The 27,159-nt window shown below is 38.6% G+C and overlaps 1 long non-coding RNA gene across 7 annotated transcripts in view; it reads left to right on the forward strand.

Moving 5' to 3' along the window:
• LOC102156069 overlaps nt 1–27,159 on the forward strand; it is an 801,934-nt gene that overhangs the window by 5,268 nt on the left and 769,507 nt on the right. For all 7 annotated transcript variants that reach the window (XR_005360052.1, XR_005360049.1, XR_005360053.1 and 4 more), the window contains exon 2: nt 3,272–3,436. This is a non-coding gene — a long non-coding RNA (uncharacterized LOC102156069). The remainder of the gene's footprint in view (nt 1–3,271; nt 3,437–27,159) is intronic.

Raw genomic sequence — 27,159 nt, forward strand, 5'->3', positions numbered from 1 at the left:
GGAATATAGAAAATTAGAGGATGGAAAAAGATATATCATTTAAACATCAATCCAAGAAAGCATGAGGTCTCACATGAAGGGCTTAGAAAAGAGCAAAATCAAGTAAGCAAAAGAGTGTAAATCATAAAGATAAGAGCAGAAGTCAATGAAACTTAAAACAATAGAGAAAAATTAAAGAGTTGTCTTTTTGAAAAGATCAATAAAATGGACAAATCTCTAGCAAGATGGTCAAAGATAAAAATGGGAGAAAACATGATTAGTGGTATCAGGAATGAAACATGGGATGTGACTACATACTCTGCAGGTATAAAAAAGGTAGGGAACATTGTAAACAGCTCCACATGTATAAAGTTGATGACTTAGATGAAGTGGACCAGTTCCTTAAAACCATCTACCACAAAAACTGCACCCAGTATGAAATAGGTAATTTGAGTAGCCCCGTACTATTAAAGACATTAAATTCATATTTGTATATTCCCCAAAAGAAATCTTCACTGGAGGATCACTAGACAATTCTCTGAAGAATAATTAATAAGATATATACACAATATCTTTCAGAAAATAAGAGAGGGAAAATTTCCCAGTTCTTTTTGTGAAGTTTGTATTACCCTGATACTAAAACAAGATAGTAACAGTATACAAAAATTAATAACTAAAGGGAAAGAAGGGAAGAAAACTATGCGCCAGTATCTGCTGTGAGTGTACATTCAAAATTCTTCACAGAATATTAGCTAATAGCATTAGCAATGCATAAAAAAACTTTACACCGTTACAAACTGGAATTTATCCCAGGGATGTGAGGCAAACTCACCATTCAAAACTCAGTCAACATGATCCACTATGCTAAACAGGCTAAAGAAGAAAAAAATCACGTGATTTTTGTCAGTTGAGGCAGAAAAAGAATTTGACAAAATTTAATACTCATGATTTAAAAAAAACACTCAGCAAACTAGGAATAAAAGGGAACATCTGTAACTTTATAAAGGGCATTCCACAAAAAAGCTACAGATGACATACTTAATGTTGAAGGACTGAATGCTTTCCTCCTAAAATCAGGAACAAGTCTTCTCTCGCTGCTCTTGTTTAACACAGGGATGGAACTCAGCCAGTTCAATAAAGCAAGAAAAGGAAATAAAAGGCATACAGGCAGAAATAATGAAATAACACTGTCCCTGTTTGGAGATGACACAAATCAACTGTAGAAAATGACAAGGAACTTACAAAATCAACTAGAAATGAAACTTTCAGGTATAAAGCTAACAAAACATGAGTAAGACTTGCTGAAAACTACAAAGTCCTATTAAAGGAAATGAAGATTAAAATAATGGGGGAGGGTGTCCTCTCCAAATTGATTTACAGACTTAACACCATTTCTGCCAAAATCCCAGCATGATATTTTATAGATATAGAGAAAATCATTCTAATATTTATATTGAAAAGCAAAGGAAATATAATGGGAAAAACAATTTTTGAAAATGAAGAATAAAGTTAGAGGAATCCCGGTACCCAATTTCAAGACCCATTATGTAGTTACAGTAATCAAGTGTGTGTGGCATTGGTGGAGGGATAAACATGCTGGTCATTGCAAAAGGATAGAGAGCTCTGAAGTAGTCCCACACATATATATCCAACTGATTCTTTGACAAGGATGCAAAAGCATTCAGTGCAGGAAGGATAGATTTTTCAATAAATGGTGCTGGAGACATTGAACATCAATAAACAAAACAAGCAATCAAAACAAAATCCTTGGCTTAAGCCTTGCACCTTATGTACAGATTAACTCAAAATGGATCACAGACTTAAATGTAAATGTAAAAGTGTAAAGCTTTAAGAAAAAAATCTTTTTGCTTCAGAGTTAGGCAAAGAGCTTGTGGACTTAACACCGAAAGTGTAATATATAAAATCAGTAACTGAGAAGACCCTATTAAGAGAATGAAAGACCAGCTACAGACTGGGAGCAAATGTTTGCACACCGTATCTCTGATGAAGATTGGTGTCTAAAATAATGAATGAACTCTCAAACTAAACAGTAAAAAAAGCTGATGATCCAGTTAGAAAATGGGCAAAAGACATTTCAGTGAGGAGGGTATATAGATGACAGCTAAGCACATATAAAGCTGTTCAGCATCATTAGCCCTGAGGTAAATGGAAACTGAAACCACAATGAGATAGCACTACACATATATCAGAATGGCTAAAATACAAAATAGAGACAACATCAAATGTCAGGGAGGATGTTGAGAAACTGGATCACTCATACACTGAAGTTTCATTTTGTGTGATGGTATTTATCTCGCTAGGGGTTCATTTTGCCTCTTAAAACTGTGGCTTGGTAACTTTTGTCAGTTTTGGAAAATTCTCATCCTGTGTTTTGCTAGTTTCTAGTAATTTAAAAAACTTTTCTTTTGAATGACTAAGAATAAGGGAATTGGCTGAAAAATGTTTACTTCTGGTACTCAGCATGTGTATTACTATCTACACAATTATAAGCATGGAAGTAAAACAACACAACTGTATATAACACTTCCCCTTTATTGTACCTTAAATGATCTCTACATGGTCCTTACTCTCAGGGTGTACTGATTATCATTTCATATATGTTAAGCTAATTTAGCTATAAGTTTTATTTTCCAGTTAAACCTAAGTCAGGATGTTAGCAGTGAAATACTCTCTGCAGACCTTTAAAAACTGAGGATAATGGCTATGGGATGATGGGGCAGTCTGTGGTCTTTCTATTAACATTAATAATCTCTCACTTTTTGTTGCCTGGGCATAGTTTTCCATACACTTTGATATACCATGTCTCAGCCTGTCTCAGTTGCCCTCACAGTGACTCCTTGAGCTTGACAGGTTTATTTCCTGAGTAGTCTCTGAGGCAAAAAAGTCAACTGACTGAATATGGATCCAGAGTGGTAAATCTTATTTCATACTAGTGTGGAACTTCCCAGGATAGCTCTGACTCTGTATTTGGGGTGCATACTATGTACTCTTTAGGTTGCCTAGATGGCTCTATGCTCTTCTAGTTCTAAAATACCATAGTCCTTCCATGGCCACAGTTAAGGAGCTGAGCCAGAAACAAAGTTGAACTTCCTTGTTTTCCTTCTGTGCTATTATATCTACGCATACAGTAGAGAATAGGACTTTGTTACCAGCTTGGAAAGAGGAGGGGGTCTCATCTCCCTCCCAGTTGACTCCTGCTTCATAATAGCTCACCAGACACCTCAGAAAGATCCCTACTGTAAATATTTTGGTTGACTGCTTTCTCTTGCAGCTGACTCAGGAATTGAGACGGGTTGTCTATGGATCCTAGAATAAGTTCTGGAGATGGTGAATAGATGGCCAAGCAGAATTTCCATAATCCTTGATAGCAAGAAGCAGCTTGCCTTGTGGAATCTTGGGCCTTTCTTCTCACCACTGTAGGGATCAAGAAAACAAGGTAAGTGAGGAAGCAAAACGGTGGGTATTGAGGTGCTTATTTGGAAGGCAAAGAAATGAAGGTTGTGTATGGAACATCATAGTCCGCCCCAACATAAATCAGACTTATATAGGGCAGTCATTCCTTTAACAATATTGATGGAGAGTTTGAGCCAAAACCATGGGGATGCAAGGAATATAGCTGTGAATAAGATAGAGATATCCCCAGCTTTAATGGCACCTATGGCCTAATCAGGGACATAGGTCTGTTTTTAAAATTTATTTATTTATTTATTTTTTTAGGGACATAGTTCTTAAACAAGTAATTGCATCAAGCTTCCTCATGGGAGAAGCATAGATTGCAGTTGAGGCACCTAGGAGATCATCTTGACCCAACGTAAGGGAGTCATGGAAGGGTTCCTGGAGTTAGTCATAAAGGAGAACTGGACACTTGTGACGTGAATAGCTGTGGAGATAGAATAGAGGGAAAAGCAAGTGCAAGAAAATGACATTTGAAAGAACTAAAATTACTGCAGCTTGGTATGACTTTTCATGATGGTTTTAGCTACAGAATGGGGAAAAGATTCCTCTAGGCAAAACCTCATATTCCTTTGGTAAATTGGGCCCAAGTGCATGTACCTGAAATTTAGAAAATCACCATGAATGAGCCACTGCCCCCTCTGCCCCTTTACTAGTGTGCGCATTTCAGAACCCAGACTTCAGAGTGTAGGTTAGCTCAGTTTTCTGTCTAACGCTTGCCTGGCAGACTGAGAATCAGTCCCCTCTCAGTGAGGTGGACAGTGCCCTCCAGTGGAAATGAAGGTGAGCACTCCTTCTGTGCCGCCCGGGCCCTGGTCCTCGCTTGGCTCCTACGTTTTCACCCTTCTCCTGTGAGGTCTCAGACAGCTGAGGGTCTGCAAAGTTGGCTGAGGTTCTGAAACCAAATAATGTAAGGAGAGTGCTAGTTCCTATGGAGAACAGACGTATTTTATTACCTTGGTTATCGTCCTTTTAACAGGACTCCAAAGCAGCTCCCTGGTTCAGAAAAATTATAGAAACAAGTAGGAGAAATATACATATGTATATATTTGTATATGTATATATATATATATGTATATTTCTCATTCAAGTAGATGTTTTGTTATTTTTCTGTCAGTCCGCCCCAGGACATTGATTCAGCTTTGGCCAATGGAAGGGAATTAGTAAGTGGATGTGCTGGTGTAAACAATTTTAACAATAGTTAAGTTTTTCTCAACTCCTCTAACTAAACACAGGCCAATAGCTCAGGAATATGATTTTGAAATGTTGCCAAATGTCCAGTCTTCGGTGAAGATGTGTCTGGGATCAAGATAGAATGAGGAGGTGTGTATGTTGGAGGGAGGGGAGAGCTGTGACTCACGTCACAGTGGCACTGGCCGTGATGGTCCAGCACATGCCCAGTACTGCCTCCCCAGGAGGACAGCTGGGGTCCTTTGCCCGATTGCATCGTAATTTTAAGAATATCCAATTTCAATTAGCTATTCCATAAAAATTCCAAGACTTAAGAAGATGCTAAATAATATGGATAAAATTGAAATGCTTTAAATGAGATAAGATGGTACAAGTTAGTAGCTGCCTTTCTTTTTGCCTAAATAGGAAGAATAGCAAGTGGGGGGAATGACCCTGTGCTACTTTTCAGAATCCTCTAGGTGGTGCTGCTGTGATAGCTATTGGCCAGACATTTTTTTAGCACTTAACTATCAAACCAAATATTTAACTTATTAAATGTCTTATACTTATGGTTAATTGCTAATGTGATACTATTGATAATTTATACCATCATATTTACAATTTACATTATATTCTCTTAAGAATGACTCTGTACACATAAATTACACAGCAGAGTAATTTTAAGAATTGAAATACATGTACTTCTCTGGTTATTATTCAGTAAAATTGAAGACTTGCATGTGTGGATGGATTTTTCCACACATTAAAACTGGCTATGTGATTAGCATTTGGCTATCTCTACTTCTGTTGGACAGGGTAGGACAGTGGCTTGTACATAGTAGTTGCTAAATTAATGTTTATTAAAGGAATTGATTCTGGTTTGTTTTTTCCCTTCCACTACTGATCAGACATGAGATGACCAGCTGTATTAAGCTTTTTAGAGCCCAAGTCAGATATGCTGCTTATCTTTGCTAATGAAAAGATTGGGAAACCATTTTTTCCTTTGTTTCTGAAAATGGCCTGAGGGGTGTGTGTGTGTGTGTGTATGTGTATGAAATCACTTCTTTATTTTAAAAGCAAATTAGTTTTCAGGTTGGTTCCATTGAAATGCAGGAATGGTATGAAAACTGTGTTTGATAATTGCTCGAGTCTTAATCAAGATTTTATTAAAATCAATATTTGATATGCTGCTCAATTTAATTAAATTAAACCATAGAGAAACGAGTAATAAATGAGTTTGAAAATCAATCACGGATAAGGTATGTTTCTGTTAATTAGTTTAACATAGAAAATGTTGGGTTAAGCAATTGCTGACCACAGAAGGAACAACAACAAAATCACCACTTTTGTTTATACAGTAGGAACGACTAATATTAATGAGCACATACTCTGTGCCAGGCATTGTGCTAAACACTGTCTATTAAGTTTCTTCATTTATTTTGGGACAAAATTCTATGAGGCCAGTCTCCTCAGTTGATGACCCAGGCCTGGGTTTGAGCCAGCATGAGAGTCCTGGGCCATTTAGCCAGGAAATGGCAGAGGTAGATTTTAAGACAACGATCAAGCTTTTCCCACTACCTGGGATCACTCAGCAATAGGAAGAAAAAGTATACTTTTATTATGATGAATTTTAGAGAAGTGCATTGGTAGTAGCTTTCTTCCAGAAAGAAGTGTTATTTTTATAGACGAGTGATAGATGAAAAGTCCCAAATCAAAAAGCATGAATGTTGACTTAACAGCTCAGTCTCATGAACTGCCAAAAAAAAAAAAAAAAAAAAAAAAAAAAGAAAGTGCGGTTTATTTTTCTGGAGAGACACAGAATACCGTTGTTTACCATATAACTTATGCTTATTGGGAATGGCAGAGATTTATGGCTTTAGTAAGAAAGCATTCTAATTGGGATTAGCTAATGAAAAAGTGGTAGAACTGGAGAGGGAGAAAGAAGGAAAACGTGACTTCAGTTGAGGTGTTTCCTCTCTCCTGGGATGCTCACAAAAGGGCTTGCGTTACCCACTGGGGCACGAATCACACTTTTAATTAGGCCTTCAGAGTTTGTGCCTGTGTTTTTGGTTCTCGGTATTCACCCAAGGAATCGGTTTTCTCGGAAACTAATGATATTCTTGTTAAGTACCCTCGGCAATGAGAGCAGGACTACAGCTTCCTGAGCAGTCCTCTGCATTTTTATTCAGTGCTTGCTCCATGGGATAGAAGTAAAAATCAGCAACAGCCACAATCGCACAACTGTGCAGCTTCTCTGCCATAGACAGAAGTGGATTTTCTCTCAAGGTGCTGCTTACTAAACTTCTGTCATTCACGCATCACATTCACAAAATTTGCCATCTCCCTGCACCTCTTGTGTTACTTAATATTTTCATTTAAAATGGCTCATTTTAAAGCATCAGAATTAAATATGCTTATTTCAGAAGGGGGCTTTGTTTCAAAGCCATAAATGGAAAACCAGTCACTTTCTCTAAGAAGGATATGAGTGAAAAGAAATGCAGTCAAATCAAAACTTACGTTATCAAATTTTAACTCCAGGAAAGTGTCCAGAGGTCATAAAGACATACTTGTGCCAAACTGAGACTTCCTCTTTGATTATATCTGAGCAATAAAAAAAGATTGGAAAAGGGAATAATTTTCTCATTATGTGAATCAATTTTCTCCACTAGTGTCTATTTATCACCTAAAATCATGTTTCCCAGCCCAGGTGCATTCTTTAGCTTTTGTGATCAATGGCTCATGTATCTTGGTGGCTCTTGTGAAATTTTGCCTCTTTTTTCTACTTTCCCCCCAGTCGCATTTGAACCTTGGTCTTTACTCATCTAATTCCTCTGACCTTATTTCTAAATGTTAGAGAATTCTGTTAAGCTAACATGAGATGAAGGGCAGATTATAAAATGAATAGTTTCTGTTGTTGGTTGGCACTACCTTTCTCCATATATACTTTTCTCTAAGCAGCTGTGGCAAATTTCCAATTATAGTAAAGTAGATGTAATGAACAACATCTTTTTAGCACTCCTGACCTTTGTACACCCAGTTCCCCTCCAGAGGTGATTACTGTCATCATGTTTTGTGTATTCTTCCGGAGATAGTTTGTGTATGTGAAAGTTTACTTCAACTGGGGTGTCTCTCCTTAAATTTCACACAAAGGGAAACACACTCTACATGTTGTTCTACATTTCACTTTTTAAATTTTTTTTTAGCTAATATTTTCTGGATGTAGTTTCACATTGCTATTATGTAGCCTTCATTCATTCTTTTGAATACTGCGTAGAGTGCTCCATGCATGTAACTCATCTCCTTTTGATAGGTACTTAGATTATTACTTTTTCTTCTACAAATGATGCTGTAATGTCCCTACATAATTCTCTTTGGGTCCATGATGACCAGTAAGAAGTAAATCTGCTGCTGGATAGTACTCATTCAAATGGCTGGAGTTCTAATGACAATAATTAGAGAGGGCAAATGTGTTCATATTTCTTTCATGAGGATGCCATGCTCTTTCTTTTTCCTCACCCATAACACAAATTTATGTCATGGTGCTCTGCACAGCATTAAGTATCCTGATTTGCTCATGAAGTTATGGGATCTACGTTAACGTTTGTCTCGTGTGTCTAATCCTATTTAATCCTCCTTTGTTGCCATCACATTTGAAATTAGTTGTGTGGTTTTGTGCTCAGTTCCTGTCTTTGAGTGGATCATAAGCTCCATGAGGCCAGGGAGGGATTTGATGTTATGGAAAAAATCTTAAACTTCTCTGGCCTTAAGAGAACGACTCTTACGTATTTTATTACCTTGGTTATCGTCCCTTTAACAGGACGTAAGAGTAAGAGTAAGAGTACGTAAGAGTCGTTAAGGAAAATGACTGTCCTATTATTTTAATAGCAAATAGATGCATGTTCCTAGTGGAGCTTGAATGGGGAATGTGAAGAAAAAAAAAGAAAAGGAAACAACCCATGGGAGTCGGGGTTGTTATTTTTGACCAAGTTGGGACTGGGAAATACCAGGAGTCTCAGGGGAAATCTTATCTAACTGGAAGAAGATCCTGCTCTGCTGGCCAAAGAACAGGTCTGTAGTTCTGTGCATGTAAAACTTGCAGACCCAGACAGAGGGCCAGTCTACCTCTGGCTTTGCTTGCCATTTATTATCATTCACAAGGTGGTGTTAGATGCTCAGCTTTTAAAAGAACTGGCTTTTCAGCAGTATTTTTACCCTTGAGAGCATGTAGAGAGAGCTCTGTGTTGTATATTAATCAGAGCTTTCACGACTTGCTTTGAATGGTATTCGAAATGTATCTGGGAGTGTGGTGAATGAACTATGCCCAAAGTGTGCTCTATTATTTATTACTCAGGAGTCTTTCCATCTGAGACATAGGCTGAAATTAAAGGAACCTAATATCTACCTTTAATAACTCAATGTTCTTCCCAGTTTCTGTTCCTTATACACTCTTGCCCCCAAAAGGTTTCTAGGATTTGATACCTCATAAGAGTCAGTTTATATCTAAAATTGTACTAAAATTTGTATTTTTAAATTCCCCACTCTTTCTGTGGATGTGCAGATCTCAGAGCACACCATGCTATGCAAACATTTAGGAAACATGCCTGGGAGCTGTTCCTTCTAGAACCACTTCCCTCCCTTTTCCCAGATGGCAAGTCTTACTCATTCTACAAAACCTGGTTCAAATGTCATTTCCTCTTCTACACTCCATGACTATCTGTCCTAGGCAGTGAGTCACCCCCTTCTCTGTGCTCCCATCATCTTCTCTGTATACCTTGATTACATGCATTCTCAAGAGGGCAATATTGTCCCCAATGGGGCAAAGATTCATTTTGGGGGAACAAAAATATTATTTTATATATACATAAAACACAGATATACATACAATATACAGACAGATATACAGTATATAAATATCCATGCTGGTGGGGAGATTAGGAAAAAAGATATCTAAACATGCTTCTAGAAAACACAGAACTTCCATATGGGCACAGTGCAAACATCAGCTGCCTCAGTTCACCTGTGTGGTGAACTACACCCATCCACAGCTGGTGAACATCTTTCCCTCTGACTCAGACAACCCTTCTTCCCTCATCTCACAATAACCACAAGCCACAGCCTTTCCATTGCCCAAACAAGTGTCATGTTTTAGGTAGTACGTGCATATTTCTTAACCATTTAACATGTATAAAACCATTTAATATGCAACCACTTTTATTACATTCTTTCTTTATGTCACTATCAAAATTACTGAGTATTTCCTCCCTTGTTCCATCTTCCCCATAGGCCCTGTGATTTTGTGGAGTGAGCTGACTTTTTAGGAATGCATATATTGTGTTATGTCAGAACTGACTGTACTTAGACATTTGCCTCTGATCTCATGAATTAGTTTGGATTTCAGAGGAGTAAGACAATTTTCAACTGAATAGTATTGATGGTTTTTTTCTTTTTTTTGGTACAGGACATTTTGAAATAAGGGTGAAATAAGTACATTTAATACATATGCATAGAATTGTCTTACTGGAGCAGCTCAGATGTGAACCCATGCCGTTGAGCCATGCTAGTACTCAGACACCATTAATGACATTGTTAGATGATGTGATTTTCTAAAGTGGTGAATAACTTCTAAAGTTCTGAATGAAACAAAGTATACCTCTGTCTTGATTTACACAGTAGTTGCTTTCCTAGAAAATTTATTTAAATTAACACCATGCAAACCACTCCCATATTTGTAACTAAAATGCAGTTTTATTCTGGCCAGTTATATGTAAACACATTTTTCATCATAGCATGGGGAAAATGAGACAATTGTTTCATCCGCTAGGAGACATGCAAGCTCCTGCCCACTGTGTAACAGTAGGGTCCCTCCCCATTGTGTGACAACCCAAACAGGCCCCCACAGATTTCCAGCATGCCCTCTGGTGAATCACTGGACTATGGCAATGCACTTTAGATAAGCTAGAACTAGGATCAATGTAAGTTCTTCACTTGGGCTGAGAAAGTAACTGTACAGAGGAAAGAATGGAGAAAAATGACTTAACACAAGGAAGGATAGGAGAAGTTCAGACATTTTTGCTGACAGTAAGTGAAATATGAGTAAATAGTATTATATGACCTGATACCTTTAGGCTGACTGAAAACAGTGCAACAACTGGATCAGTGCTGTGTGATGGAAACACAACATGAATACATACATAATTTCAAATTTTCTGGTAGCCACGTTTTAAAAAAGTAAAAAGAAACACATAACATTAACTTTATGATTGAAAATATTCAACCCAACCTACTCAAAGTAATATTTTTTCAAGATGTAAACAATATAAAAAGTATATTAATCAGTTTATATATATATTTTTACTAAGTCTTTCTAATTTTGTACTTAGAGCACATCTCACTTTTCAAGTGTTCAAGAGTTCTAAAAAAAAAAAAAAAAAAAAAAAAAAGAGTTCTATATTGTTCCCGGCCCAGGAGCTCCCAATCCTATGGGGTAATCATAGTACTTAAAAGTTAAAATATTAATTCTGTATTTTCTAGGACACTATTAAGGGCAAATTTAGAAACCTCAACTCACACCACCTTAATCAGTAAGAACATTTATTCTCTTAAGTCAAGACATAGAGTGTGCCCTAGGTTTGGTCATTTAGAAGTTTATGCCTTCATCAGGGATACAGATTCTTTCTATCTTTCCCTCCTGACTTTTTTCTTGTGGGCTTCTGCTCTCATGATTGTAAGGTACATGGCATCCAGGAGCGAGATGGCTCATGTGTCCTTGTTTGTGTCTGAAAGAGGAATGGAGACACCTGTCCTGCAAATTATCTTCTCTTTCCTCAAGTCTTATTGGGCCCAAATACCACATTCCAGTTGGCTTACACAAATTCCCTGGGTCAGACTATTGGCTATTCTTACGATGGATGCAGGAATGCCCTTGATAAGGCATTCTCTGTTCATTGGCTCACAGAAGAGACACCATTTCTTATCTTATTCCCCCTTTCTTCAGTCATTTACTGTATCTCACCACCTCTGAAAATGTTTGCATTTGTGACCTCCTCATAAAACCTAGACTCCAATAATTTTTGGTTGAGCCACACATGCAACATTGCATTTAATTTTGATTCAAGGAGATAGAAAAAATGGAGTAGGTTTAAAGGACAGCTAAGGTGACAAAGAGAACTGAAATCATATTATATGAGGATTGTTGAAGGGAATGGAGGCAAAGACCCATGAGAAGCAGAGGCTGAGGGAGGGATAGAGCATCTTAACATGCCTTCAGATGATTTGCCTGCTGGTAGCACTTCTCTACTGCCTCTAATTTGTTCTGAAACTGGAAGCCAGATAATTAAGCCTATTAGAATAACACATACAATAAGAACAAGTAAGTTGTGACTTAGACTGGGGTGCTTGTCTGAGAATAAAGTATTTAAGTATCAGTCCCTGAACTTCTTTACCCCTTTTCCACCTCTCACCTCATTCCTCTTTATGTGGTTTTGAGGCCCTGTGCTTAGTTCTGGGTATGCAGTACAGTTTTTATTCATTTTTAAGAATATGATAAATTTATGAATGATCATTAGTAAATGGTAATATTAATATGAATTAATACTGATCTTTATTGATGCTCTGAGTTAAGTACTATTATATCTGTTGTCTTCTTTAAATCTCACTAAACTCTATGAAGTAGGTGCTATTTGTATCTATATCGTATAGATGAGAAACCAAGTCTTACAGAGATAAGTGAGCTTGCCCAAGGTCATGGAGCTGAGATACATGCCTCAAAGCCTAGAATCTTAAATAGCCCAGAGGATACTGGGGGACTGTCTGTCCCCTCGATGTGCAAGATGTTAGAAAGAGCAAGTTCTCTTACCAATTCCCTGTGATGCCACTGGGGCATGTGGCTGAAATGGAGGGGTCATGACTTGATGTGATGTGGCTTTTTTTCCACTTTCCTTTTTTTTTTTAAAGATTTTATTTATTTATTTGACAGAGTGAGAGAGAGAGAGAGAGAGAGAGAGAGAGAGAGAGAGAGAGAGAGAGAACACGCACGCACACACACAAGCGGGGGGAGCTGGAGAGGGAGAAGCAGTTTCTCTGCTTGCGGCTTGATCCCAGGATGCTGGGATTATGACCTGAGATGAATGCAGACACTTGACTCGCTGAGCCACCCAGGAGCCCTTCTTTCACTTTCTTTCTTTTTTTAAAATATTTTATTTATTTATTTATTCATGATAGACACAGAGAGAAAGAAAGAGGTAGAGACACAGGCAGAGGGAGAAGCAGGCTCCATGCAGGGAGCCCGACGTGGGACTCGATCCCAGGTCTCCAGGATCACGCCCTGGGCTGAAGGCAGGTGCTGAACCGCTGAGCCACTGAGCCACCCAGGGATCCCCCGTTCTTTCACTTTCTGAGTGGCTTGCTCCTCTCAGGGATGTGTGGGATTATTTTACCAGGGATGAGATTTTCAGTTAATTTTCTGGGCTCACTCTTGCCTGATTGTGCTTCGTTGCACACTGTGTGCCTTAACAGAATAGTGCATACCCTGGAAGCTCGTCCATATTTGTGAAATCAGCCTTTTCTGAGGGCAGTGGGATGCCATAACACATTTTTGAAAAAGGAGAGCACTTTACAGTCTGTAAGCATTACTCTGACCTGTTTTGGGGAGATGAGGGGTAAGAGTGACCAAGGCAGCAGGAGTTTAAGAGAACCTCTTTCTTGGGGAATGGCTCTCCATCATCTCTAAATTTCAGCACTGTTCCGTATAACACTGAAGTCACCTGCATCATATGTCAGGGAGATGCCAAGAATGTGTTCAGAAAAGAGGGAATAAATCAGTCCATGCAAGTTCACTCTTTGACATGGGAGATGCGTATTCATTGCCCTAAGGCACTCTTCTCCTCTTGTGTCTCTGCCCATAAGCCCTGAAGGACCCAGATTTTAACAGCTGTTTTGGCAATTCATTACCAGGTGAATACCCAGTGAATAACTAGAGGGAAATTAGAAATTGGATATCCTAGGAATTAGAAATCCTTCCATGAACAAAGAGAGAGTAGGCCATTACTATTTTATGGAAGGAAATTCAAGATAGAAGGATGAAAAATTGCTCAACCTCAGAGTAGTTGTAACAACTAACATTGACCACACACTATGAGCCATATGTTGTGCAGAACATGTCACATGCATTATTTTATTTAATTCCCACCACACACATCCAATGGAATATTCTTATTCACATCCTGCAGGTGAATACATTGAAGCCTTGAGAGGTCAAGTGATGGTCTCAAAGTCACATGATAGTAAATGGCAGAGTATGAATTCAAACCCAAGCTGTCTGACTCCAGGGCCAGCACTTTACATCCTAATGACTCTGGATTCCCTGATGTTTAACTCATGAAACCTGAGGTTGTCCCTTTCTACAAAACAACTGATACCACACCATGAAATGGGTAGGAAGGTTGAGACTCCTGCGTAACTTCTCTGTAGCACTGGCCAAGTGTCACACAATCTAGATCACATACAACATTGACATACATGTAAATACATAATCTCAACCTTCCAACATGAGGTGTGCCATTGGGCAGTACACAATCAATTGTCAATCAAATGGCTTAGCAATTGAGTGTTAAAGCATCTCTACAAGGTATAAATAAATAATAACATGGAAGAGAAAGACATTTGCTAGATGCAAGATGCCAGCTGTAATTTCAAGAAAATGTTGATTGCATGCTTTGGGAACTACTTTCACAAAGCCTTGCTCCAGTGAAGATTTTCCTTGTAAGGTAGCATGAAAAAAAGAGATTTTTTTACTTTTACTCGGAGTTTATTGTTTCCTTGTCAGCAGCTGTGCCGATGTGGTGTTGATTATGCAGAGAAGAATTATTTTGATTATTGACAGTTTGCATTCTTCTCATAATTTGGAGTTCTTCATCTCTGAATTGTTTCCTCACCTCCTCTCCTGTCTGCACATGAATAAAAATCTAAAAGCACTTGCCAGGATCCTTACCCAAGGCAGCTGTTAGGAGGAATATAGTTGAAAGTTCAGATGCAATTTGACGTGAAACTCTCCCTGCTGGTTGTTCCTATCTCTGAGCATAACTGCAGAGCAAGGGAGCTTGTGAGGTTCACTATGAGTGTGTGAAAGGCTTCTCTGCAAGTAAACCCAGCTCTCTGGTGGATGGCCTTTCCCCCTGCATCTTTGTCTGCTGGCTGGGAGCCCCATCTCTCCTAACCATATCCATTCAGAACTGTAGGCCAACATATTTCTGGTCCAGGTTGGCTCAGATGAATAGTCTGTGCTACTTTCCATATTATTCCTTAGAAAAAAGACTGCTTAAGCAACAAAAATGATCTAAACAAACCAAAAATATCCCCCTTTAAGGTAATCTTCACATGGTACAGGTAACAGATTGCTTTGGTATCCTGTGTCACATCCCCTTGCCTGCCTGTATGTCAGCCTTGGGTAAGACACACGTCAAGTGCAGAGTCCCACCTCAAGCTTTTGCTCCCGGCCCAGAGGTAACACCCCTGGGGACCACCTTCCATGAAGGGGGACAGAAGTCAGTGGAGTATGGCCCAGCTTCTCAGGGATCCTGGCAGAATCAAACCATGTTGTCTGCAGCCGTAACCCCAGTGTACTTCCTTATCTTGGCTTTCCCTGGGTCACCTCCCCAAAAACAGCGTGTACCCAAGTCCTTGTCTCAGGCTCTGCTCTTTGGGAAAATACACAAACAGTAAAAGAGAAGATTATTTCTCACTGAATTTATTTCTTTTTCCCTTTCTGAGATCTTATTTATATTGTTTTGGAGTAAATACTAAAATCTATTCTTAAAAAATATGTAGGAGTAATATAGGTACATTGAAAGAATGTTTTCTCTATATACATCTATATACGTATGTTTTAATTATGATATGTATATATTTATATATACATATATGTATGTATTTTATGCACACATGTATATGTGTTTTCTACATATGTCTATATATGTTTATACATAATGTGTATATTTATATTAAAATCATCTGCTTGTGGAGAAAGTACATCATGAACAGAACATAGTTTTGGATCAGATAGACCTGGGATTGAATTGTGTCTATGCTGCATTTAAGTCTCACATATTTGGAATCATTATTTACCCTGTTAAGGCCTTGGTCTGAGCTCCTACAAAATAGAGTGAGCATTTTTGCAGGGTTGTTATGCATGTTAGTTGACATTGTATATGTAGCACACTAGCATGTTTCTGAGCATTTAGCAAGCACTTAGTGTATTTCAGTGATTATTATAAAAAAGCAAAACAAAACAAACTTCTCCACTAGACTGTACATACTCCCCCTACTCCCTGAGGGGCTATGGGAAGGAGGTGGAGGAAACTGCTGTATCTATTGTGTATCTTTCCAGAATTTTTCCCATGTTTATACAAACTTTCTAAAAATGTGAATATGCACATGCATACACATGCATGAATTAATAGGTGAAACATTAATATATTATACATTAATAGGGGACAGGGCAAAGCAATGGTGTGTTAGTCAATCTTCTCCAGAGAAATAGAACCAATACATACACATCTATATGAGGGGAGCTGGTGAGAGGTCTGTGGTCCTGTTGTGGAGACTCTTTGACTCTCTTAATTCACCAGAGACTTCTTCATTCCCGCCAGCACCTTTAAATAGATCAGCTTTCTTGGGTCCAGTCTTCCTTCTTGATATCCCGGATCACAGCCTACTGTTTAAGGACATGATCCCCAAGGATGCCCTGGTGATGCAGGATAGAGCCCTTCTTGGGAGAATAACAGTTCTGGCACCAAAGCTGACCAAGGGGAGCTATTAGAATAATGCTCTTTGGAAGTGCTTGTGCCTTCTCTGAGGGTACTAGACAACTAAGAGCCAGACACATTTGCATAACCTCTTAGCAAATATCTAGGTTCTTCAATATAGGATTTCTGAAGGCTGTAGACAGACTACCCAAAGCCAAAATTCTTTATATGTGATTTTTGTTCTGGATCTGTCTTATGCCCAGCATCAGCAAGGACCCTGAACATGGGAGCTATTCACTTCCAAGGAAGGCAGAGGTTAAAAGGGAAGTAGATGCAAATTAGGATTTCCTACCTCCTCTCCTACCTGGAAATAAAAAGAAGATTCCTGGTGTTGGATGCTCTGAACCTAGGGTCTACAGAGGAGGGGAGACTCCTCCACTGTTGAGTGGCCCTGTTTTGATTTATAGCCCAGCCTGAGCTGCTGTGGCTCACAGGGACCAGTTATTGAGTCGAGGCCTCCTTTTGGACTCTGCAAATATAAGGAAGTGATAATATACCCAAACAATCTGATGTCAGGCATCAGTTTTCTTCCCTTCCCCTTTCTTCCTTTCACTTCCATTCTAGTCAATGCTATCGTATTTAATGAGTAGATATCCTATGCTATTTCATCCATTTGAACATATGACTTTTTATTCTATATTTTTCTGCTCTGTTACATAGTATTTCATTTCATTCTGTTCTACAGCCATGTATTGAGTTCTTGCTGGATGCAAGAGTTTTTGCTAAATGTTACCAAAAAAACTCCTGTGTGTGTGGTTGAGGGGGGGCAACATATACACACGTATGTATGTTTTGAGGAATAGTTTTCAGAATATCATTATACTTGACAGAAATTCCATATTTCCTGTACCTCTCTCTAGGAATACTCAGGAGGAAATCTCAAATTAATCTGAAATATTACAGAATAAAGATTTACCTAGAAAGCATTGATACTAGCAGTGACTTAAGGAGAATACCAGGTTTTAAACCCTTTGTGTTTCTCTGCTAGTGATTTCTTAGAGGCCATATTTACTAACAGTGCAAATCCTAGGGTAAATTAAGATAAATTGAAGTCTCTTTTGAAAGATGGGAGCTATCATGTAACAAAAAAGACTATAAGATGAATAAAGACAACATCTGTTTTCAGATTTATTTCTCAACAATCCTCCTTCATTGTTGGCTGTGATGTGTACCTTGACATCTTTTTGTTTGTTTTCCCCTGAGAGTCAGTTATTCTGGGAAAAATATGTTCTTGAGAGCCAATTTAGTGTCATGGTTAAGGTCATGGGCTTTCTGAAGAACTGAGTTAGAATGTCAGCTCCACCAACTCCAACCATATGACCTTGGGCATGTTCCTTAAGCACCTGAGTAATAGTATCTCCTTCATGATGTTCTTGAAAGAATTAAATGAGATAATTCATGTTAAGTACTTGGTCATACTTGCTAATATTAAGTGGTCAATAAATATTAGTTGTTAGTTGGGAAATAGGGACAATATAATACTTTGAGGAGGATTTTGAAGCTTAACTGAGATGCTTGTAGAGCATTTAGGTCACTACCTGACACATAGTAAGTAGTCAATAAATGTTCATCATTGACATTTTTTTTTGTTATTATGTGTTATTTGTAAGATGTGGATAATGTAATTAACTTAGTATAGTTATAAAGACCAATTGAGATAATGTGAGTGAAGTATTTAGCACTGTGCCTGGTACAGAGTGAGAACCAAATAAATGTTAAAGTCCTGAAGGGCAGGAACTGTGTTATTTACTTCATTTTACCGTAGCACCCTGGCCAATGCTTGACACATAGAAGGTATCTAATAAATATTTTGTAAATAAATAAGCGAATAATTATATTATCAATTTGGTTCTACTCTATCCCAAATATAAAAGTAAATATAGGAAAAGAATTCTGGTCTCCTTTAGAATCTGATGACCCTTGAAAAATGGGGAATAAAATAAACCCAAGGAGACAGGATGTTCCCAAACTCTGAGATCATCATCATAATCCCCTACATTAGAAAGGTCTTTATGGTTCACAGAGAACTTTTACATCCATTATGTCATTCAACATTAAAAAAAAAATGCAACAAATGTCCTTAGGGTCAGCGTGGACAAGGAACTCAATCTCTTACAAATGATTTAAAACCCATTTCGTCTTGCTACAGATATTGCTTACAGAAAACTTCAGGCACAGCAATGCTACCCAGCTTGATTTAGCTTAAAGAAACCTTTCGTGACCTTATAAACAAACACAGCCCAGTGGGAACCCAAGTGGAATTTCAGAATTTTGAAGATGAGCTGAGAGAATTTGCTCAGAAATGGGACATATTAAAACAATCTCTACCAAAGGAGTGAAACAATAAAGAGATTGACTCAGAAGAGAACAAAAAGGCCAGTGCCACTTATTGGTGAGCAGTGAGCTCCTGACTCATTATAACTGTTGACTGCGTAGCAATAATATTTGGGAACATTGCAATCTCGAGAGCAGGCTTATAATGATGTTCATCTGCTCGTATGGATGGACGGCCTTACATAAACTCTGATTGCTCATAGAAAGAGCTGCTTCTCTTTAAAGTAAACTACCAGAATTGGAGTGAGCAAGGCTGATTAAAAGATATTTTTGTGAATATAAATGTCAGCTTTTAAATGCCTCTTCTCTGATATAATGTTGTTGTGTTCATGCATGTGTTGGGTGAATGTGTTTTGACCTTACATCCTGAGTGAGTGGGTTAGGCTAGTTGATTAAGTGAATTATTGATATACAGACAAAGGCTCTAATGGTCAGGATCCTAGCATGATACATGGTTCAAATGGAGTTTCAGAAGGCTCAATGGTGGGGCTTTATTGACCAAGATATGGGCAGGATTGCTCCCAGATGATTTTTGAATCATGGAGGGACAAAAGGATTGAGATATGGACAGGGTTACAAAAATGGACAACGGATGGTGAGTGAGGTCCCTAGTGACTAGCCATAATAAGATCTTTCAACCCTAGGATGTACAAAACATTATTGGAACCTGGTGAGGACTGGCAATGTAGAGGGGAAGCCATCTGGAAGGACCATGTTCATGGGAAGACACAGATATCATTGTATATTTGGTAAAGCAAGGAAGAAATACTCTGGCCTCTCTCTCCTTCCACCCTCTGATTTCCTACAGGTACTTCCCATTGATCAAACCCATCCGGATCTTAGCAAGCAAGGGACTCTGGGGGCTCCTAGGCACAAATTAGGACAGATAAGAATGGATATGGGTATGGGTCATATCATCTCTGTTATAACTACTCACCTCTGCCATTATAGGGTAAAAGCATACGTAGATAATAAGTAAATGAATAGGTGTGGTTGTGTGCCAATAAAACTTTATTTCCAAAAGAGGTAGTGGGACAGATACACAGTCACAGTTCACTGATCCTTGGTCTCAGAAAATCATTTGTATGTGGAGTCCAGCATAAACAGAATCATTAAGTTTCTGGGGAGCAATAGCAGCAGAGTCCTTACATGTTTTTGATAAGGTCCTGCCTTCACTTGGTTTCTGCCCTGACTGTCACATAAATTGAAGCAATTGCCCCAATATAGGCTTAACACACACCAGGGTAAATTTGAGTGGAAGCCTTTAACACACTTGAAATGAGGACATCAATAATTCAGGTGAATACATAAATGATTCAGGCCAATTCCAGTAGTGTATGTGTACATGCACAAGTGTATGTGAAAGGACAATCTAAAAATTATGTGTGGATATATTACCAAAGGCAAGTAATCTCTCTCCTACTTAAACCAGTGGACTTTGAGATGGATGTAGGCCTTCGTCAAATTTTAGGCAGTTTCAAATGGCAGTAGAAATAAAACAGTGACCATCCAAATGAAAACAAGCAGAAACCTAGACTGGTGTTAGGTAGAGGCTCCCAAGCAGGCAGAGGAGAAGGAAGGCAGTATAGGGAAAACAAGGGAAGGTTCAAGTCTGCCTTTATTGGAGGCTGTTCTCATGGGGAAGCTGGATGTGGAGTAAAAGTGGGGCAGCCTGTGTGATTAGTTTCTGGAGCATATTTGGCTTTCTTTAGTTGGTCTTGAGTCAATCATGAGACAAAATTTAGGGAAGCTAGATGTTATTGACCAAGCCCTATGTGCTTGGATTGGGAGCTGCAGTCTGTGGTTTGGCTTCCTGGGCTGACCACCACAGAACCTGGGGGTGGGAGTTCTCTTGTCATGTATAGTCTGGCTGTAGGTCATTTGTATATTCAGAGTCAATAGGTTATTGTTGACTGTCCTAGCTCAGCCACATGCTAGATGATGCTCTGCTTTGCTCTGTACCACCCCACACAGGTTACCATGACAGAGAGCATTTTCCTTTCTACTCGTGCAGCCATGAGGTGGCTCAAAATGAACTTGTAGCACCTGATAATCCCAACACTAACTTAATCAGTGTTGCCAGGAGAAGCCACAGGCCAGGTCTCTGAATTCTTGATAAAACAGCCTTAAGTCAACCTTTCTGCATAAATCTCAGATTCTTCTCTTAATGACCTCATTCTTGGCAGCATATTTCCCTCTCTTCCTTCCCATATCTCCCCATGAAGTAGACTCAGCCAGGTCACGTGTGGAAATTCTTCTCCCATGATTCCTTACCTCATTTGCATGCAGTTTTTCTCATTATACTTTCATCACCATAAGAGGCATCCTTGAGCCAGGATGACCCAGAGTGGAGAGTACCTGGGGAGATCTCCATTTAGGCCCAAACAGATGTGCTCAGGCTCCTCTGAGCCCCAGGCTTCTCTCTTCTGTGTGTTTAAAAGATTGCAAAGCCTTTTACAGGCCTACTTTTTCTTTATACTTTAGTTCTTCCTTCCTAAGGGTTTATCTTTCTCTCCTCAATATTCGGCTGAATTGTACAGTTTGTCATAAATTTGCTAAGTTACTAGAAGCTTTTCTCTCCTAAAATAAAATATATGACCTTCTGAATTTTGTTTCTGATCAGCTCTTCTCTCTTACCAGAAACTACCCTCTCTGCTTGCTCTGAAGCAGACAAGCCCTGTAGGCAGTTCATTTTTGTGCATGTTCATTTGCTCACCTGAGTCAAGTGATAAAATTCTTTTTCATAGACTTGCAAATCCCTGGAGCAGGAAGGGATCTCAGAGGTCAGAGAGGCTAATATTCTCCAAATGTGATGCATAATCCACTGGGGTATGTAGGATGATGTTAGCTCAACATTTTAAATAATTTTAGTTACTATATATTTACTTTAATTCTGTTGAAAAAATGCATAAATGGTACATGAAACTGCATGAGTTCATAAATATTACTGTTCAGATTGAGGCTGAAGCAGATGGTACCTTGAAAACCTATTGTATTCAGTATATATGAATTGCAGGTGTTAACAGGTAATACCTGGATGTGACAAAGATCATGAAAGTAGCATCTTTGAAAGCACTACTCTGCTCTGATCTCCTGCAGGAAGAGGAAATGGAGGCTCTGGAAAGGGAAGTTTTTCCAAGGCTATTCAACTCATAGAAACAGGACTAGGGTCAGGTCATGATTGCCTGGATTCCCCATATTCTTTCATTTGGTTTCCAAGGACCCCTTCTTGGCCACTGTAAGTTCTCTTCAAGATCAGATACCATGATCAAGTCCTCAGAAGGTGCCTTGGGGGTGAATTTTCAAAAGCACAAGAAGCTGGACAAAAGCCCATTTTAAACACATGGTGAATTACCTGAACGAATCTAAGAGCCTCATTTTCAAAGACAAAAATTGGTCGTTTATTGGATCTAGAACAACTGAAACTTCACTGGATAACAAGGTAAACGAATGCATTGCACCATTCACCAAAGTAGAGGCCCTCAAGCTGCTGGTTGTTCTGCGTAATGGGAGATTCGAAATGCAGTTAATGGGTTAGTGTAGTTTTTATTGTAAAAGCAAACTAAATTAAACTGATAGTTTTAATTAAATTTGAATTGGCTGTGATTTTACTCAGTTTTACAGGCCACTTGAGACACTAGTGTTGCACTTAAAATCTAGTGTTGTAATTAGTGACATCTACATTTATTATAATGGTTACTGCACTTTATTGAATTTATTCAGGAGTAAACAAAAGCTCAGCATCTAAAGAGCTTAGATTCCAGGCTAGGTTGGCTGTGGAAGCCTGTTTTGTTTCTGTTAGAATGTCAGGTGATGGGGCTGATCTTGAGAAGGGAAGTTCATGATTTAGCCATCTAGCCACAAGGTTAGGACCTTGGGTCACCTCAAGTTATAACTGTCTCAGAACATCATAATTATGTTTTTGTTATACTCTTCATCTGGAAAATCCAATTGGATGCATGTTTGAGCATCTCTCATTTCCCCAATACTTTTAGGGTTCAAGGTCTGCAAGTCTAGATTTGGTGACACTGCAAAGCAATCATTAATTTGATCTATGCACCAGAACTGCTGTCTGAAGCTCTGGCAGATGCTAACCAGGGAGGCTGCTGTCTTCCTGAGAAGGGCAGTGCCTTGCTGGTGCAGTACTGGCTGTTGTCTCAGATAGAACTGGGCTCTGATGCAGTGGTTTGAGTAACTTTGGTGTGCATAGAATCACCTGAGAGACTTGTTAAAATGCAGTCTCCAGGGTCTCATCTTTGGGAATTCTGGTACAGTAAGTGTAAAGGGAAAATCTATTTCGAGAAGCTCCACTCTGACACATTAATTCAGTCTAACAGGATCCTCAGAAAGCCCATGTGATAAACAGAAACAGGAGTCTATTCTATGGGGTTGTCATATTCTATGCTTTGTTAAGAGGTCTGTGTGGCAATAGTCTCTTATAAATTGATTGATGAGAGTGAGGTTAATGCAAGGGTTATATTTTTAATTCAAATTAATAAATACTTATAACAATAGTACAGAAATGTGTAGCATAAAAGATGAATCATTCAGTCCCTCTCTCCAGAGACAAATAGTTCACTCAGGTGTGTTATCTTTCAAAATGTTTGCCTATTTACTTGTAAGCATAGATACCAGTAGATGCTTCCCTACTAGATTTTCTCCACTTGTTATTTTGTTCTGAGTTCTGAGGGATTTCTTCTACTCTTTTTTATGGTTCTTGGGATGTTCCTTTTGTATGACATCCCATTCTTGTTTTATGAATATAAATATTTTCCCAGTGTTTTGGAAGGTAGTGTTCAGGGATTTTCTTTGGTGGGGGGAAGGGGGTACCATCTCTGATTTCTCTGTTATCACATTTCTTTTATTTATCTTGATCTTTTTCTGGCAAGTTGTAGGCAGAATGGTTCTTGTTCATTCATATATAAGAATGAGGCTACAGAAAGGCTGAGTGGGGATGCTGGGATGGCCAGGATGGTCAACTGTCAGGTTTTTCTTTTGAAATAGTAGGCAAGAATCTGGACATCCTGCTTTGGAACTCCTAATGCATGCATGTGGAGTGCTGTCCATATCCACACTCATCCTAGCTGCCCTGGTTTTTCTCTATTTATGCAGTATTTTTAGAGGAAGAGTCCTCATGGCTATTACTGCTGCTGCTGTGTGTGATGTGTGTATATGTATGGTTGTTTCTTTCTTTCTTTCTTTTTTTTGTATGGTTGTTTTCATTGCAGGTAATGAATGGGATGTTCTGAACATGAGGGAGTGGAGTTACCTACTCCATGTGTAGAACTTCAATTAATCCTACTTTTTCCATCCTATCCTCACTTATGGCCTAATGTTTCTGAATTCCAAACCATACTGGAGTTCTCTCCTTTTGAGACAGAGTGATCAAAACTCAAAATTTTTCAAGAGACAGTCACATGCTTACTACACAATTTAAAATTCAAACAAGTTGGTTACATAACAAATACTAAAAGATGAATGTAGGTATTTTCAGAGTAACCAAGAGTTGGGGGCATTCTAATGTCATTCACATGAATTTTAGGTTTGAATCTGTAGGAACTGTACGATAAAGAACAATGAATTTGATCAAAGATGAAACAAATCTGAATCATTTGCATCTGATTCCTTCAATTCAAACCTTGGAATCTGCAGCACCTGAATGCTTAATAATCATCAATTAAACAATCAAACAAACAGCAAAGAAAAATCCTAAGCTCAATGAACATGGATGTGTTTTGAAAAAAATTATATGTGATTTCTTTTTAATCAATATAAATCCAATTACTCTTATACCTATTGTCAATGTAAACCCTGACACATTGAATACCAATTTCAGAATTCCAAATTTGTTCAGAAGAGCTATTACAGTCAACAAAATATTTTAGACCTTGATAGGGCCTTATAAATCAATTGAAACAAGCTCCTAATTATCCAGATAAATAAATGAAGGCAATCATAGTGGGAAGAAGTTAAAAATTTTGGCTTTGAATTTAGATAGGCCTGGCTTCTCCTTTGCCTTGGTCTGGAAGTGGGACTGTTGCTTCTGCTCATAGTCTGCTGGGCAGAAATAATTACATGGTTGTATCCTAACTGCAGGAAAGTTTGGGAAATATGGGGCCACCCAGCTCTCTTTATAGTATTATCATCATTATCATCAAATCCAAAGAGGTGAATACCTTTTGTTTAGACTTACAGAATGAGTTATTGGCAAAATTAGGACTAGAAGCAAGATAGGAGGTTTGTGCCACAGTGGAGAATTCTGTCCACAGAAGTCTTTTATTTTATATACAGTTCTATTTAGGTTCCCAGAGTCTGAGCAGACTTCTTAGGAGCAGAACTGAATTTTGTACTTTCTGCTTAACCGTGCTGCCTCTCTTTTGGAGACTTCTGTAGTACCTTTACACAATTATTTCTGTGACGTTTTTCCTCCAAATTACTGAATTGTTTATTATCACCTAGAAAGAATAAGACTTTCAATGAAATGTATGAGCATGTAAATTTTATGATAATGAGAAACATTTCCTTCTAAAACTAGGATAGAGCATCTGGAAACATAAAACACACATTAAAATGACTGAAGAGACACCCCCTCCTCTCAATCAAAGTAATTAAAGTTTGGTTGCAAAGATTTGTGTTAAGATCAGAAAATGCTTCTTTAGATTTTGAAATGTGAAGTCTTGTCACAAAATAGCTTTCTAATATGTGGATGCCCTCGATGCTTTGTTGTTGGAGGGTATTCTTGTAGCATTATGATTCTGAGCTGTGAGGTGTCAATACAACTGTGTGAAGTTAGTGGACACTATCTATAAACTAGGTTGGACTTCCATTTTGGTGGGTTAGAAATGACCACAGATTATTACCATATTTCCCAGTGAGAGGTAGGGTCTCCTTGAAAGGATTGGTTCTGTGTCTGCTTAGACCAAAGCATATAGTGGAAGTGACACTGTGCCAACTTCCAGACCCAGGCTAAAAGAGTTTACATTCCCTGTCTCTTCAACTCTTGTTCTGGGATTTTTAACTTTTATGTGGACCAGCTTGAAACTATGTGGAGAGAGGGAGCTCCAGCAGTGCTCCACTTTCCTGTCATTCCTGCCAAGATGCCAGGTGTGGGAAAGAAGAAGCCATCTTGGAAGCAGATCCCTCTAGCCTCAGTTATTCCACCTAAGGCCACATGAACAGAGACAACTGCCTGGCTGAGCGCTTTCTGAATCCCTGGCCAACAGAACTGTGAGCAAAATAAAATGATTGTTTTAAGCCATTAACTTTTGGAGTGCTTGGTTACATGGAAGTGGATAACTTGTACATTTTTCATCTGTGGTTCCTCTCTAGTTATAAGTGGACACTGGATCTAGACTGCTTGGGTTTGAATCCTGCCTCCAAGGCTTAGTAACTATGTAATCTCAGGTAAACTATTTTAATTCTCTCTGCCTCAGTTTTTTAATCTATAAGATTAGGGTACTGGCATTTATCTTAAAAGGCAGTTGTGAGGACACATTCATCCATGTAAAATGCTTAAAGCAGTGCTCAATAAGTATTCATTCAACAGGTATCTTTTTGAGGACCTACTGTGTGGCAAGTACTATTATAGGCTCTAGGGGCATCTCAGTGAAAAAAATAGACAAAAAGTCCTGCTCTTAGGATGTTTTCCTTCTGTGTTATTATGCCATATACATTTAAAATGAGCCAAATGAGCAAAACTTGGAGCTCATGGAATCAAGAATCTTTTCAGACTCAGGATATGGCAAGCAAAGATATAATCCCTTGTCACATTTCTGCACAGCCCAGCTTTTTTTACGTGAGTAATCTTCAATTATAGTGATGCTTAAGTCACTATAGTAGTGACTATGGTGACTTACAGGAACAATCAGGAACAGCCTTCAGAAGGAAAGCCGCTGTGTAAGTATGGCCAAATTGAACTTTCTGAGTCCATTTCCTTACCTGTAAGATGGGGCTGCCTATACTGAAGGAAATTTAAGGTGTCAGGTCCTGCTGATAATTTGTGTGCCCATGAAAGGAAGTGATAAAAGGTTGCCCAGCAGTTGTGTGGAGAGTGAGGTACGGGCACACTGCTTGATGGTGGACCTAATGTTATGGGGATGGTGTTTTCTAAACTTTGAATTTATATACATCGTTGGATATGTATTAATGCAGTTTCAGGGACAGTAGGAAAGCATCTTTTAAATTATTTTATTTTTCTCATCATGAGTGTATTCCTTAATCCTCATCACCCATCTCACCCATTCTCCTCACCCTCTTCCCCTCTGGTAACCATCAATTTGTTCTCTAGAGTTAAGAGTCTGTTTTTTGGTTTCTCTCTCTCATTTTTTCCTTTGCTCATTTCCTTTGTTTCTTAAAATCCACATATGTGTGAGATCATATGGCATTTGTCCCTGACTGACTT

Source organism: Canis lupus, chromosome 5 (assembly GCF_011100685.1).
Source record: "Canis lupus familiaris isolate Mischka breed German Shepherd chromosome 5, alternate assembly UU_Cfam_GSD_1.0, whole genome shotgun sequence".
In the NCBI taxonomy this organism is placed as follows: Eukaryota; Metazoa; Chordata; class Mammalia; order Carnivora; family Canidae; genus Canis; species Canis lupus.